The sequence below is a fragment of the Ceratotherium simum genome, chromosome 29 (assembly GCF_057802395.1).
Source record: "Ceratotherium simum simum isolate JZ-2026a chromosome 29, ASM5780239v1, whole genome shotgun sequence".
NCBI classification, from domain to species: domain Eukaryota; kingdom Metazoa; phylum Chordata; class Mammalia; order Perissodactyla; family Rhinocerotidae; genus Ceratotherium; species Ceratotherium simum.
In genome coordinates, this window is record NC_141928.1 from 6,827,343 (window position 1) to 6,842,243 (window position 14,901).

Here is a 14,901-nt window from a genome sequence, read left to right on the forward strand (position 1 = left end):
ACAACTCAAGTGTCCATCACAGATGACTGGATGAACAAAATGTGGTGTATCCATAGGTGTCCATATTATTCAGCAATAAAAAGGAATGGAGTCCTGACACCTGCTACAACATGGATGAACCTTAAGAACATTATGCTAAGTGAAAGGAGCCAGACACAAAAGGCCATGTATGATATGATTCCATTTACATGGAATCTGGAAGGATCCAGAATAATAAAATAGGAAAATCCATAGACAGAAAGCAGATTAGTGGTTGCCTAGGGCTGGGGGTAGGGGAGAGTGAGGAGTGACTGCTTAGTGGGTATGGGTTTTCGTTTTGGGGTGCTGAAAATGTTCTGGAACTAGGTAGTCGTAATGGTTGCACAACACTGTGAATGTACTAAATGTCACTGAATTGTACACTTTAAAATCATTTAAATGATGCATTTTATGTTATGTGTATTTCACTACAATAAAAAAAAAAGGCAGGCCGTGGGTGCCTGGGGAGGGCAGGTGTAAACCAGAGTAAGGTATTCTCAATGACCAGGGATCTGGGGAGGCCAGCGGGGGGCTCCCTCTGCCTCTGAGTGAAGCTGAGCCCAGCCCCTGCAGTGGCGGTGATGGATTCTCCCACCGCCCTGGACTCCTGCCCCCTAGTCTCCTTTAACTTCCTGCCAATTCAGTTTACCCTCAGGATATCTCCACCGAAAGATCCACTGTGTCACTGAGATGATGTCAATCAAGAAAACAGATGCATCCTGACAATTGAGCTGTGACAGGTGACCTTTGATTAAAGCAGAGAATTGCAAAGGGAATCAGATTCAAGATGTTTAAATTAATGGTGCCTAAGGCTGCTTCCCAAGAAACCCCATTTGGAAAATCTGAAGGAGAGAAATGATGCTTCCCAGCTCAGGCATCAAGTCGTGACCTTCTTAGCATGAAGAGGAGCTGCTTGTCAAGTGCCAAGGTTTATGGGATGGACTCTGTTACAAAACGAGACCTGGTTACTTCTCATTTGACATTTAGGGGACACAGGCCTACAGTGCAGGAACGAAAGCCTCAGGAACAAAGCAGTTAGTGGCTACTGCACAAATATACATTATATACCTCTTAGCATACATTGTTGTGAGTTCTGGCCACCCAAAATGCTAAAATGCCAGTTACTCGATTTCCTATCCTCCATTGCTGCCAAGACATAGGTGTGTCATGGGTTCCACCCATCAAATACAGTCGCACCTGCCTTTGAATCCAGAGCCAGAGACAAAGAAGCTGATGGCCCCTTGGAGCAGTGGCAGCAGGATCAAGTTCCTGGCATGAGGAGCAGTGGTGTGAGCCACAGCCTCTACTCATCAGAGTAAGGCTGTGATGGCTTTGGGGACTTGTTTCCAGCTGGTTAGCACCAAGCATAATTCTCTAACTCACGTGTGAGCACCCAATAGTGCTGCTTAAATCAGTAAAAGGTAGCTTCTGTTGCCTACAATTAAGAACTCTGCCCCATTCCTTCTGGTAATGGATTCCAACAGACTTCCCTCAACCAAAGAGTGGTCATGTGACCCAGGCTGAACCAATCCTATTGTCCCATCCCTCCAGCTACATTGATTGGTCTAGAGATGGACATGTGACCCAAGCAGAGCCAATCCACATCCTTCCCTGGGATGTTTCTACTAGAGAAGAGTCTCTCTTGCTTCTGGGGTGATGGGACTCAAAGGCTATGCATGGGGGATGCCAGCAGCCATGTTCCCACCCTCAGGGTGCAGGGAGGAGACTCTGCAGTAGGAGAGAATGAAGCCAGCAGAGATAAAAAGCAGAGAGAGGAAGAGAGAGAAGCCTGACATCTTTTGAGCCCCTGATCCCCTGTACTTTCTGCAGTGTGATTACATGAATTAGCTTCCTTTTCTTGCCTAGGCTCATTTGGGTTGGGTTTCTGCCTTTTTAACAAAAGTCCTAAACACTGAAGGTGGAGAAATGTTGCTTTGTTCAGGAGATGGACTCATAGGCCTGTCTTTCTCTTGAGATGGCAATTGACTTAACGATTGAAAGGAGCAAAATCCCTGAACACTGAAATGCCACTGGCAGGAGCAGGCCAGTATTAGTCAGTCAGCAAACATTTATGGAGCATCTTTCTAATGCCAGGTCTTGACCTAGGTGCTTTCAGGTATGTGAAATGATCTGGCATCCAGCAAGCACTCAATAATTGCTGGGCACAGTAAGACACTATTATGATTAGTCTTAATATCTCCTTCCCATTTACAGCTCAGGGGGTTGGGTGGGAGGGGATTGATGGGAGGGGGTGGGTTTGGGATCTGGAATGGGTTGTTTCCCCCTTTTTTCCAAACAGTTCTGATGAAGGCCCCACCCCAAGTGGTTCCTCCCAGCTCTGTGAACTTGAAAAGGGAAAAAATATATTTTTTGATGTAACCAGGAAATTGTGCTCACTGAGGGAGTTGATGACCTGCTCTTGGAGACAGCAATCCACTTTAAATACAAAACTTTCATAATGAAGGAGTTCCCTGAATTCCAACTCGTAATCTTCTTGCCAAGTCTCCCCTGCTGGCATGGGGAGCACAATTGTGGGCCTTCTGGGCCTGGAAAGAAAGAAAACATAGTCCTCCAAGCTCCTGTAGGGTGTCCCCCAAATTAGTGCATTGAACATGACACCTTGGCCTCTGTCTGACCTTCAGGCCCAGCTCAGCAAGATGTCCCAGCCTGAAGAAACACAAGTGTGACCCAATGGTGTTACCAGACCAGGTTTGTTTTTGCCTGCTGCCTAGAAAGCCAAACACCAAGATGATGAGATTGCAACAGAGAGAGCATTTTTTAGTCACAAAGCAGCCAAGTGAGGAAACGGGAGAATGAGTCTCAAATCTGCTTCCCCGATAATGGGGACTCAGGGATATTTATGGGGTAGAGGGACAAGGTGGTCTGAAATGTGGAGATAGATGATTGGAGGGGAGAAGAGGTGAGGTAATTGATGATCTGTGCAAACGTAGTCAGACTTCATGCCTCTTCATAGGACACATGTTCACAAAATGGCAGTATTAGTGTGACCTAAGGGTGGCGTTTTTAGCCTCTTGACGTCAAAAGGTCACTTATCGGGCATCTGTGTGGGCCCAGTTGATGCGCTGATGGTCTCAACTGGCCTGAAGTGGACAAGGGGTTCTAATTCCTGAAGAGCAGCTCAAACGCCCATTACCATGGTGACCCAGGCTCCAAAGAGATGTTATCTATAGGAACCTAGCGGGAATCAGATAGCATATTGCCCAAACAGCACAGTTAACAATGGGTGGGGGAACAACCAAAAGCTATAATCAGTAATTGCAAAAAGGAAAAAAACTTTAGTTACTAGCTACTTAATCATCAACAGTGAACTGTTTGCCACTTTCAATCCCCCCTATTTTTTGGTCATTCTTCATTCTTGAGGGATTCAGAGTGATGATCAATCTAGCTACTTCCTGCTGAATTGGGATGTAGATCAGGGTTAGAGGAATGAAACTGTTTAGCACTCACCTGGAGATATTCTCTTGCTCCCAGCTTCATTTTGCATTATTAGAATTTTTGTACCTTGCTCAACAGTTTTGGAACGTGTAAGGCGCATTTTACAATCAAGTATCTGATCAGAAGTATAAGAAGTATAGACAACCCAAATGTTAACAGTCCCTGAAAAATAGACCTAATCCCTTGTGGAATCCAAGAAAACAGTCTTGAAAACCAGTCTGGACCTGGTACCTCTTGGGATATCTGCTGATAAGGGGTGTAGGTCATTCCATCTCATTGAACCAGTTTCATAGTAAGGCAGTGATGCAGGTGGGCTCCCAAAGTTAGGTCTATATTGCGTAAGCAAGTAACTAGGTATTCAGTAAGAAGAATTTCTAGAGAAACAAAAAGAAAAACAAGGTAAATGGTTGGAGCAAATTATAAACCAGTTCCTGAGCCCAGGGGGCAGCCAGTCAAGAAGATTTCTAGATGTCAGGGTCAAAGCATCTTTTGCAGCTTGAAATGTCTCTGATGATGTCATCGGGTGTTCAAGTATCTTTCTGAGTGGCTTACACAGCAACAGACATGAATCTCTCTTAAGTTTATATCAAGTTGTCCAGCTTCAGTTTGTAAGGCTTCAGGAAAAAGGGAAGATTAAATTCTCAATGATTCCAAATGAAAATGATGGAAAAAATTGAAAACATTAGTTTGGAGATTTGTAGCCAGATATTTCAGAAGACTAGAAGAATTCAGGATCCAGTCCAGTTAAAGATATAAAACAAAAACCTCAAAGACAGTTATCAGAACTAGAACCTAATATCCATGAATGTGTACTATAGTTTCTACTGAAATATAATTTTTCTCTCTAAAATCATCCTCATTTTTATAAAAGATGGCCAAATTAAGACTAACTGGTTTGCAGAATAAGTTCAGTTTCAATAAACTTGGACCAGTTATTTACATAAGTACAGCAAGAATAGCCAGTGATCATACAGGCTCTTTTAAATCTGCTTTGCTGGAACTTTTTATGAGGAATCTCAGATTGAACTTTAAAGGCTGTTCAAAGCCAAGTCAAGGATTTGTCATCAGGCTTTGCCTGCAATACCTTAGATTTGGGTGATTCCTCTATTCTCTTGAGGTTCCCCAAAATATTAAGGTTCCTTGCACCTGCCGGAAAAGTGACCTTCCTTACTTACCTAGTAAGGTTGCTTGGAACTCTGTAAACAAGGTATCAGGCCAATATTTCCAAGTGGCTTTATTCAATAAAGTCAACCTTTATGCCTCAAAAGCTGTCTTGACATATGTGAGTCTGTATGTTTCTCTCAAATATGAAAGTCCAGTCAAAGCCTTGGTAATATAACCAATGTTTCCAATTGTGTCCCATTATAAGGAGAACAGATTCTTATTGAACTTATGCAAATAAATATATTGCCATAAAAATAACAACACTCACTAATAGTTTCCAAATTCTGGAGGGGTCAGGTAGGGAGAAAAAGATAAATGTTTCAATTCTGCTCCCAAAAGTATAATTTTACCAAATTGCTACCAGTCATAGCTTACAGGAAAGAGAAAAATGTTTATTTAAATCTGAAAAAAATAAAACATAAAAAAAATCAGCAATATCTCAAATGAAATGTCATATAAATTATAATCATCCTCATCAGTTCATTCAGTCCTGTGTAATTGATTCTTGATCTTAATCTTCTGTTAGCAGTTTCATGAAGTCATCAGTTTCCCAGTTTTCTGAAAGTCTATCAGAAACTTGTATTTTAGAGTAAGTGTTAGAATCCTTTTCATGAATCTCTCTGAAGATGAAATATATTTGCAAAAGCATCAGAGTAAAACAGCAACTATCTGCAAATGACAAAAGACTCAAAAAGGGCAATGGACAAAGATACTCAGCTATTTCTGTGACATACAACACTTCAAGATAATAACTAGAATTATGGCTGACAACCAGGACAGATCAGAATTTTACATAATTTTTTAAACATTTATATCAATAACATTTACCCACATAATACCACCTGAGAAAGTTTATCATCACTTATTTAACAATGCTTCCCATGTAATTTAACATACAAAATAAGCCTAATAAGTTTGGTATCTTCCTCTTTATAGGAAGAGAGAGCAGAGAGATCAAATTTCTTTGAGAAGTCCCAGGGGCCCTCTGAAACCTCTCAGAGAAAAAAAATTTTCCTTATTACAAGTCAAAAGAAAGACTTCATTCAGGATTTGAATTGTGTGTGTGTGGGGGGGTGAAACTTGTCAAAAATATCAAAGGGTTTTAAAACACTTGGTCAAATAGGAAACAACGCTCACTGTGAAACAATTCTCAGTTATCCATTCAATCAAAGTGACAACAGAAACAGTCCAGGGCAAATAGAGAGTTAAAATAGTCAAAAAAAAATACCTTAATAGAGAGACTTCAGTCCTTTTGAACATAGGAAATTATTTTCACAAAACATAGGTTTACTGTCTTTTAGGCAGACTTACTCAAAGGTAAAGAAAAATCTTTTATAACCTCTTTATCAAGGGCAGACGAAGAGTTTAACAAAATTATCCCTTATAAGGGAGAGAATCAAATTTTAATTTTTTGTGCCAGCTTATTTTTGACATTAAAACTCATCTACTTAATTAGATTTACTTCAATCTTAGCCAACTTGACCATGCATAAAACTCTTTTTTAGTGTTCCTCTTCCACAAACCTTTATTAACTTTCTTTTTACATTCAGAATTTGTCCCATGTCTTCTTTCTTCCTTTATAGTACTTGAGGACAAATTTATCTTTCTTAACAAAACAGACAAAAATAATTCCATTCTTTATACTTTCTTTACTGAAACCATATATCTTCCTTTCCTTGAATACAAAGATGTTTTCCTTATTAATTTTTAGTAGCTTTCATCACATATATATATTAATTAGAATTTTTAACCCTTACAGACCTTAGTGAAAACTAAAAAGCAAGCAATTATGAACTGTCTTTTACATTAGCATTCTGTGGTTTGGCAAGTTTACAAACACTTTTCATAATTTCTAGAAACATGCTACTTCATAGTACAATTTTTAATAAAATACAAGACATGTTTACTAATAGATCCAAACATCTTTTAGTTTCTTTGTAACAAGAAGCCAAAATTAAATAAACTTAGACATGTCCAGGGAAAATGTTTCAGTATTTTATCTTATTTGAAAAATGACCATATATTCAATGAGTTTTTTTTATCATTCAATTTTACCTAGCAAAACTTCGAAGTTTCAAGTTACCAGAGAGATTTTGAAAGTTATTTTAAATATACATGCCATAACACATAATTATTTTAAAAAGTTCGCCCAACACTTTTATCTTTTTCACATCTGTTTAGTTTACTTGTTCCTAATAATTATTTAGATTGCGTACAAAATTTCATGAGACATTTGGCAAAATTAGCCATCATTTTAAGTTATTATTTTTGCTAACTATTTTTGTAATAGAGATAACATCAGCTTATTTGACCAATAAATGTAGAATAAAGGCTGCATGTCTGCATCGTATCCCGTGCTGATAACTCTGAGGACATGTCCATTTTAATCAAACCAACAAACTTAAATAAGCTTTCAGTTACCAAAGATTAATTTTATCATGTTAACTTGAATGACATTTGGGTTAGTTTCTATTACATTTAGGAATAATTCATATAAGCACTGACTTTTAGCCAATTGAATAGAGCTTTTTAGAAATTATACCATCCAGAGGTAAAACATCGCACATATATAACATACATATAGACACACATACACAGAGTCTCCACACCTATTGTTTTAAAACTACTGCCGTGGATCAGGTACAGTAATACACTAGTTATGAATCCAAATTTTTTTTAAGCCTTTTTTACTAATATTTGTGTAGCACACACTCAAGATGCTAGATTTTTGGCAAGGATGTGCTTATGGCCATTTTTCTAGCCTCTCTACTTTTTTTTCTTTAGTCCTAAGAATTAGTGATGGGCCAGATAACAGTTCCTAGAGAGGTGAGATGATAATCCTTTCTGAGATAAAGGAACTGGCTGGAATCTGAACTGCCTCTACAGCTGCATTTCCAGTCTCATGAGGATTTTTTTTAAGGACAACTGCTCTTGATTTCTCAGAAATTGGGTTGTAACTTAAATGACATAGGTTGATCTACCTGTCCAGCTACATCATAAAGGCACAGAGAAACCACTCAACTTTTCTCCAAGATGGAGTTTCTGGGGCAACCCATCCAATTGAAAGTGTTTCCAATTAGTTAAAATGCACCAGAGGGGTGAGTCTTCAGGGATGCTTGGGGCGTTCCCCATGATGGGAAAGCTGGTGTCCGACTGACAGCGGCCCGGAGAAGGGTGCAGAGCCCCACTGAGGGCGTGACTATAGCTATAAGATTTAGTCAAGACCCACTCAGCCCGGGCACTTACTCCCTGAGCTGGCACAAAACAAGTCAGGGAGGCAAGAGGCAAAGGCCTGGAGTGGGCTGGGGGCCGGGGCTCCTAACACCAGGGTTGAGAGTCAAGTTCCTGGCTGAAAATTTTTTAAGTTTTCAATTTTTGCAGAAGGTCCAGGTTCTGCTCAGGTCCAGCCTGAACTTAACCTTGACTTACTGACAACAGAGGAGGTGACGAAGGAGGCAGACAAAGAAGGGAAACAGGTGATCAGGCCTTGCCCTCATGGCCTCTTCCCAAGGGTTATCAAGATAATGGTCACACAAACAACAGTTCCCAAGCAGGACAGTTTACAGAATAAATTACAGATCTCCTGTCCCCATAACTGACTCAGTAGTCACCTAAAATACTCAACAGCTTCTTGACAGGAGACAAAACAGGGTTCCAGATTGTTAGTCAAATGACTGATCCAGAGGCCAATCTGGAATCACTCCAGGTGCCCAAAAACCAGAGGAGAGCTCCCACAGGTGGGGATGGGGTGTGGATATTTCATTAGCATCTGTAAGACCACGAGAGGAAGCTGAGACTCCAAATTTGATTAAGTTCTTAAGACTAGTCACTGCAAAAGCTCTCTGGTTGTGGCCATGTGGTGTTATAAAAGAATATCACCTTTTCCTGTTTCATGGACTCGTAGCTAAAAGTCACCCAGTTTGGGAAAATGCACCCTAAACGGCTACAGGTGGGGGTCCAATTAGCGTTTCCCATTGTTTCAGAATTTAGACCGGTCAAAGCATACATATGCTGCAGATAGAACCAGATCTCGAGAATTTCAAGTGTCCCTGAAACCAAGACCCTCACAATGAAGGCCAGACCAAGGCTTCATTTTCAGAAGTCAAACCAGAAGGAAGAAGAAATAAGAATCCAGCCACTTGTACTGAAGTTTACTCACCAACAAGATGTCTTCCAAAGCCAGAAACCATCTCTCTACTGCAAAGTGAAAATATGCACCAAGGAGTCGGCAGCACCAAGCCAGGAAAAGAATCCCGGAACAGTTCCAGGAGAAATGCTCCTGGCAGCTGCTGGACTCGTCCGCAGGTTCTCCACACTGGCAAGTGGCTGATGAATCTCAGGCAAAAAGGTCCGTCTGGACTTACCTCCTGGTTGGCTTGCCAAACTGTTACCAGACCAGGTTCATTTTGTCCCACTCCCCAGAAAGCCAAACACCAAGATGACGAGATTGCAACAGAGAAAGTGTTTTTTAATCACAAGGCAACCAAGTGAGGAAACAGGAGAATGAGTCTCAAATCCACTTCCCTGATAATGGGGACTCAGGAATATTTATGGGGTAGGGGGACAAGGTGGTGTGAAGTGTGGGAATAGATGAGTGGCGGTGAGGAGAGGTGAGGTAATTGATGATCTGCACAAGTGTAGTCAGACTTCATGCCTCTTCATAGGACACATGTTCACAAAATGGCGGCATTAGCATGACCTGAGTGTGGAATTTTTAGCCTCTTGACATCAAATGGTTTCTTATCGGGCATCTGCGTGGGCCCAGTTGATGGGTTCATGGTCTCAACTGGCCTGAAGTGGACAAGGGACTCTAATTACTGAAAAAAAGCTCAAACACCCATTATCACGGTGACCCAGGCTCCAAGGAGATGTTATCTATAGGAACCTAGTGGGAGTCAGATAGCATATTGCCCAAACAGCACAGTTAACAATGGGTGGGGGACAACCAAAAGCTATAATCAGTAATTGCAAAAAGGAAAAAAAACTTTAGTTACTAGCTACTCAATCATCAATGCCTAACTGTTTTCCAGTTTCAAAGTCATCAAAGAGTCAAGTCAGTCTTTACTGAAGACTCTTGGAGTATTGGGAAAGATGGAATCATACCTCACAATATGCCATTCAGATTCCCAAAGTCCCCCTTCCCAAGCCTTCTCCAAAGGCTTCTCATCGTCACAGCTGCCCCTCTAAATTTCTCTTCTCCTCCTCTCCCTCACTCCAGTTCTCCTCTTCCTTCCAAATCCATTATTTTCCCCTTCCAATAGCAAGGAGCCCTTTTTAAAATGCAAATTAATTTAGTCCCTTTAGACTTGTCTCAACTTCTCCAATCCTTACCCCTCCTCAGCCCACAAAGTTTCAAGGAAAACAACAAAACCTTCATGAGGACATCAGGAAGGGGGAAAAGTAGTGAATACCCAGATTCCCTCAACCTTCCCTCCTCAAAAATGTCATAAGAACATAATGATAAATAAGTTCTAGGCACATGTGTGTTTGGATGTATGTAGGTCATGTCTGAAACTCAACCATTAACCAGGAACTCACCCTTATGGAGGAGGAAGTCTGGTGAGATTCAAACCCACATGCATCTGCCTCCCAAGATGGTGCAATGAACAACACCCATGTAGCCATGAGGACTCAGCCTCTTGGTGACAAAGCCATCTCATCTTTCACAAGTGGCATTTTGGCCCCTGCTTGACCAAAACCTATAAGTGGTGACTCTGCTTCTTTCAAGAATTGTTAGAACTAGCAGATAGAAAATCAGCAAGGATACAGAATAACTGAACACCATCATCAACCACCTGTATCTAATTGATATTTATAGAACACTCCACCCAACTATATCAGAATACACATTCTTTTTGATTGCAACTGGGACAGTCACCAAGATAGACCATATCCCGGGTCATAGCAAACCTTAACAAATTTAAAAGAATTAAAGTATATAAAGTATGTTCTCTGACCATAGTGGAATTAAACCAGAAATCAATAAGGAAAATGAAAGGACAATGTATCAAAATATTTGGGGTGCAGGTAAAGCAGTGCTTAGGGGAAAGTTTATAGTACTAAGTGCTCATATTAGAAAAGAAGAAAGGTCTCAAATCAATAATCTGGGCTTCTACTTTAAGAAACTAGAAAAAATTCAAAATAAATCCAAAGCATAAGGCAGGAAACAAATATTAGAGCTACAATCAATGAAGTTGAAATCAGAAAATTATAGAGAAAACCAGTAAAACCAAAAGCTAGTTCTTTGAAAAGATCAATAAAATCAATAAACTTCCAGCAAGACCAACAAAGAAAAAAAGATAAAAATTACCAATATCAAAAATGAAAGAAGGGATATTACTACAGGCCACACAGACTTTAAGAAGATAATAAGGAAATAATCAGACCAATTCTATGCATATAAAGCCAATAATTTAGATGAAATGCACAAATTCCTCAAAAACTACAAAGTACCAAAACTCACCCAAGATGAAATCAGTAACCTGACTCACCCTATAACTAATAAAGAAATTGAATTTGCAGTTTTAAAACCTTCCAAAAAGGAAGACTCCTTGCCCAGATAATTTACTGGTGAATTATACCAAATATTTAAAGGAGGAAAAAATTCTATCCAATAAAAGAGAAGGGAGCACTTTGCATCTCATTTTATGAGACCAGTATTACCCTGATACCAAAACCAGATAAAGACATACAATAAAAGAAGACTACAGACTGATATTTTTCATGAACATAGATGCAAAAATCCTCAATAAAATATTAGCAAATCAAATTCAGAAATAAATAAAAAGAATAATACACCAAGACCAAGTGGGGTTTATCTGATGAATAAAAAAAACACTTCAATATTCAAAAGCAATCAGTGTAATCCACCATATGAACAGCCTGGAGAAAAAAACCCCACGTGATCATATCAATTGATTCAGAGAAAGAATTTGACAAAATTCAATATCCATTCATGGAGAAACTCTCCACAAATAGGAATGGAAGGACATTTACTTAACTTGGTAAGTGGTATCTACAAAAAACTACAACTAACGTTGTATTTAACAGTGAGAGACTGAACTCTTTCCCCCTAAGATTGGGATTCAGGAGAAGATGTCCACTCTCAACACTCCTTTCAACATCTTATTAGTCCTAGTCCGTCCGATAAGGGAATAAAGAAAGGGGGGCATATAGACTGAAAAGGAGGAAATAAAACTGTTCCTCTTTTCATATGACACGATTGTCAGAATAGAAAATTCCAATGAATTTACCCTAAAAAAATCCCAGAACTAATAAGTGAGTTTACCAAGGCGGCAGGATCAAGATCAACCCACGAAAATCCATTTTATTTATATACACCAATATTGAACAATTGGAAATCAAAATTAAAAAAAACAACAACAACAACATTTGACAATGGCTCCCCAAACGGAAAGACTTATATGTATAAATCTAACAAAATAACTACAGGATCCATATGCTGAAAACAACAAAGTGCTGATGAAAGACAACAAAGAAAACCCAAAGAAATAAAGACATACTGCATTTATGGCTTAGAAGACTCAATATAGTAAAGATGTCAGTTCTCTCCAAATTGATCTGTAGATTTAGTGCAATTCCAATACAAATCCCAGCAGGTTTTATGATATAAACAAACCAATTCTAAAGTTTATACTGAAAGGCAAAGAAACTAGAATAGCCAAAACAATTTTGAAAAAGAAGAATACAGTGGGGGGAATCATGCTGCTCAATTTTAAGACTTTCTATACAGCAACAGTTCTCAATCAAGATAGTGTGGTACTGTTGGAGGAACAGCTACATGGATCAATGGAACAGAATAGAAAGTCCAGGTATAAACACACATAATTATGGCCAGTTGATTTTTGACAAAGGTGCAAAGGCAATTCAATGGAGAAAGGATAATCTTTTCGACTCATGGTCTTGGAACAACTGGATATCTGTATGCAAAAACCAACAACAATAAAAAAAGAAGCTTGACCTAGACTTCACACCTTATACAAAAATCAACTCAAAATGGATCAGAGATTTAAATATAAAAAACGTAAAACTACAAAGCTTTTAGAAAAAAATATGGGAGAAGATATTCGTGACCTGGGGACAGGCAATGAGTTCTTAAACACGCCACCAAAAGCACAATCCATAAAAGAAAAAGCTGACAAATTGGACTTCAGCAAAATTAAAAATGTTGGCTGTGGCATAGTGATTAAGTTCGTGCGCTCCACTTCGGCAGCCCAGGGTTCATGGGTTTGGATTCCAGGCACAGACCTACACACCGCTCATCAAGTCATGCTGCGGTGGCATCCCACATACAAAATGGAGGAAGATTGGCACAGATGTTAGCTCAGGGCCAATCTTCCTTAAGCAAGAAAGAGGAAGATTGGCAACAGATGTTAGCTTAGGGCCAATCTTCCTCACAAAAAAAAAAAAAAAGTTTGCTCTGCAAAAGACATTGTTAAGAGAATGAAAAGATAAGCTACAGACTGCAAGAAAATATTGGTGAATCACATATCCAACAAAGAGCTTGTATCCAGAATGTATAAAGAACTCTCAGAACTCAACAGTAGGAAAAGAAATAATCCCAAGAGGACATACGGAAGTTAACTGTTCCATATATTCAATATCATTAGCCATCGAGGAAATGCACATTAATGCCATTGTGAGATGCACTACATACCTAGTAGAAGAGCAAGATAAAAAAAAAAAAAAAAAAAAAAAGACCGACAATACTAAGTGCTAGTGAGGATGTGGAGGAACTGGATCTCTCATTCATTGCGAGTGGAAATGCAAAATGATACAGCCACTCTGGAAAACAGTTCAGCAGTTTCTCATAAAGTTAAACATACACTTGCCATATGACCCAACTGACCCACTCCGAGGTATTTACCCTAGAGAAGTAAACATTTATGTTCATACAAAAACTTATACATGAGTGTTCATAGCAGCTTCATTCATAATCACCAAAAACTGGCAAGGACCCAAATGTTTTTCAACAGGCGAATGGATAAACAAACCATGGTACATCCACACTACTCTGCAACAAAGAGGAATGAACTGTGGACACAAGTACCAACTTGCGTGGATCTTAAAGGCATTAGGCTGAAAGAAAGGTGATAGCCTCAAAAGGTTACACGCTGCGTGTTGCGTTGCACCCTCGGGAGCTTCCTGGGTGAAATCCGAAACTGGTCCCGAACAAGGAGGGCGAGGAGAGACCAAAGACAGAAGCAGGTCACTCCAGATGGGTAGGTGGTAGTTTTAATAAGCAAGGGAACTTACTTACGAGGCTTATCTTGGACAGCCACAAGACAAGTAGATCTCCACACATCCCCGCTGGAATCTTAAAGTTTATATAGAGGCTTTACCATCCAGATGGTCTCAACTACACCTTAATCTCTCAAGGCTGCATTCTGAAAATGGCTCCCACGGTGGAAACAGTAGGCAGAGCATACATTCCAAGGACACAGGAGGAGGTGTGGAGCCTCCAATAACCCGTGTCCAGCTTGAGGGTCAACTGTTCATGTCCTCTTGATGAACTCTTGCAACACTGCATGCTTCCATTTATGTGACACTCTCAAAAAGACAAAACCATAGTGATATAGTGACGGGAACAGATCAGTGGTTGCTGCGGGTTAGGAGTGAGGGGAGTGTGTGACTACACAGGGATAGAGCAAAGGAATTTTTTTGAGGTGATAGAACTGTGCTGGATCCTGATGGTCATGGTGGTTACACAAATTTACACTTGTCAAAATTCGTAGAACTTCACACCAAAAAATAAAGTCAGTTTTACTGTCTCTTAATTCAAAAAATAAAATTAAAAACTACAGAAGCTCAAAAAGATTAGTGTAGAATAGTAAGAGCTATCAATATATAGTTCTGAAGAGAACTTAATGTATATGAGTTTTTAAGTAAAAATATTTTTCTTATCATAAAAACAAGACATGATCATTACAGAAAATTAGAAAAACCAATGACACGTGATGAAAATTTAAAATATTCCTTACACCAGTTTCCCAGTGTTAACTTGAAAAACCTTAACATAAGTTTATTCAAAAAAGCCAAAAGAGCTGCAACTCAAGCTGTGCATGCTATGCCAAGTCATCGGCAATTCCAACAAACAAAGGAAGGGAGCTGCTTTTATAGAGAAACAGGAGGGGGAGGCAGGGGCTGTTCTAAACCAAAGTCCATTGGAGGAAAGTAACAGTTCAGGGCGGCAACAGCTTCTGATTGGCTGAGCTGTGGCATTTCTCATTGGCTGGACTGTTA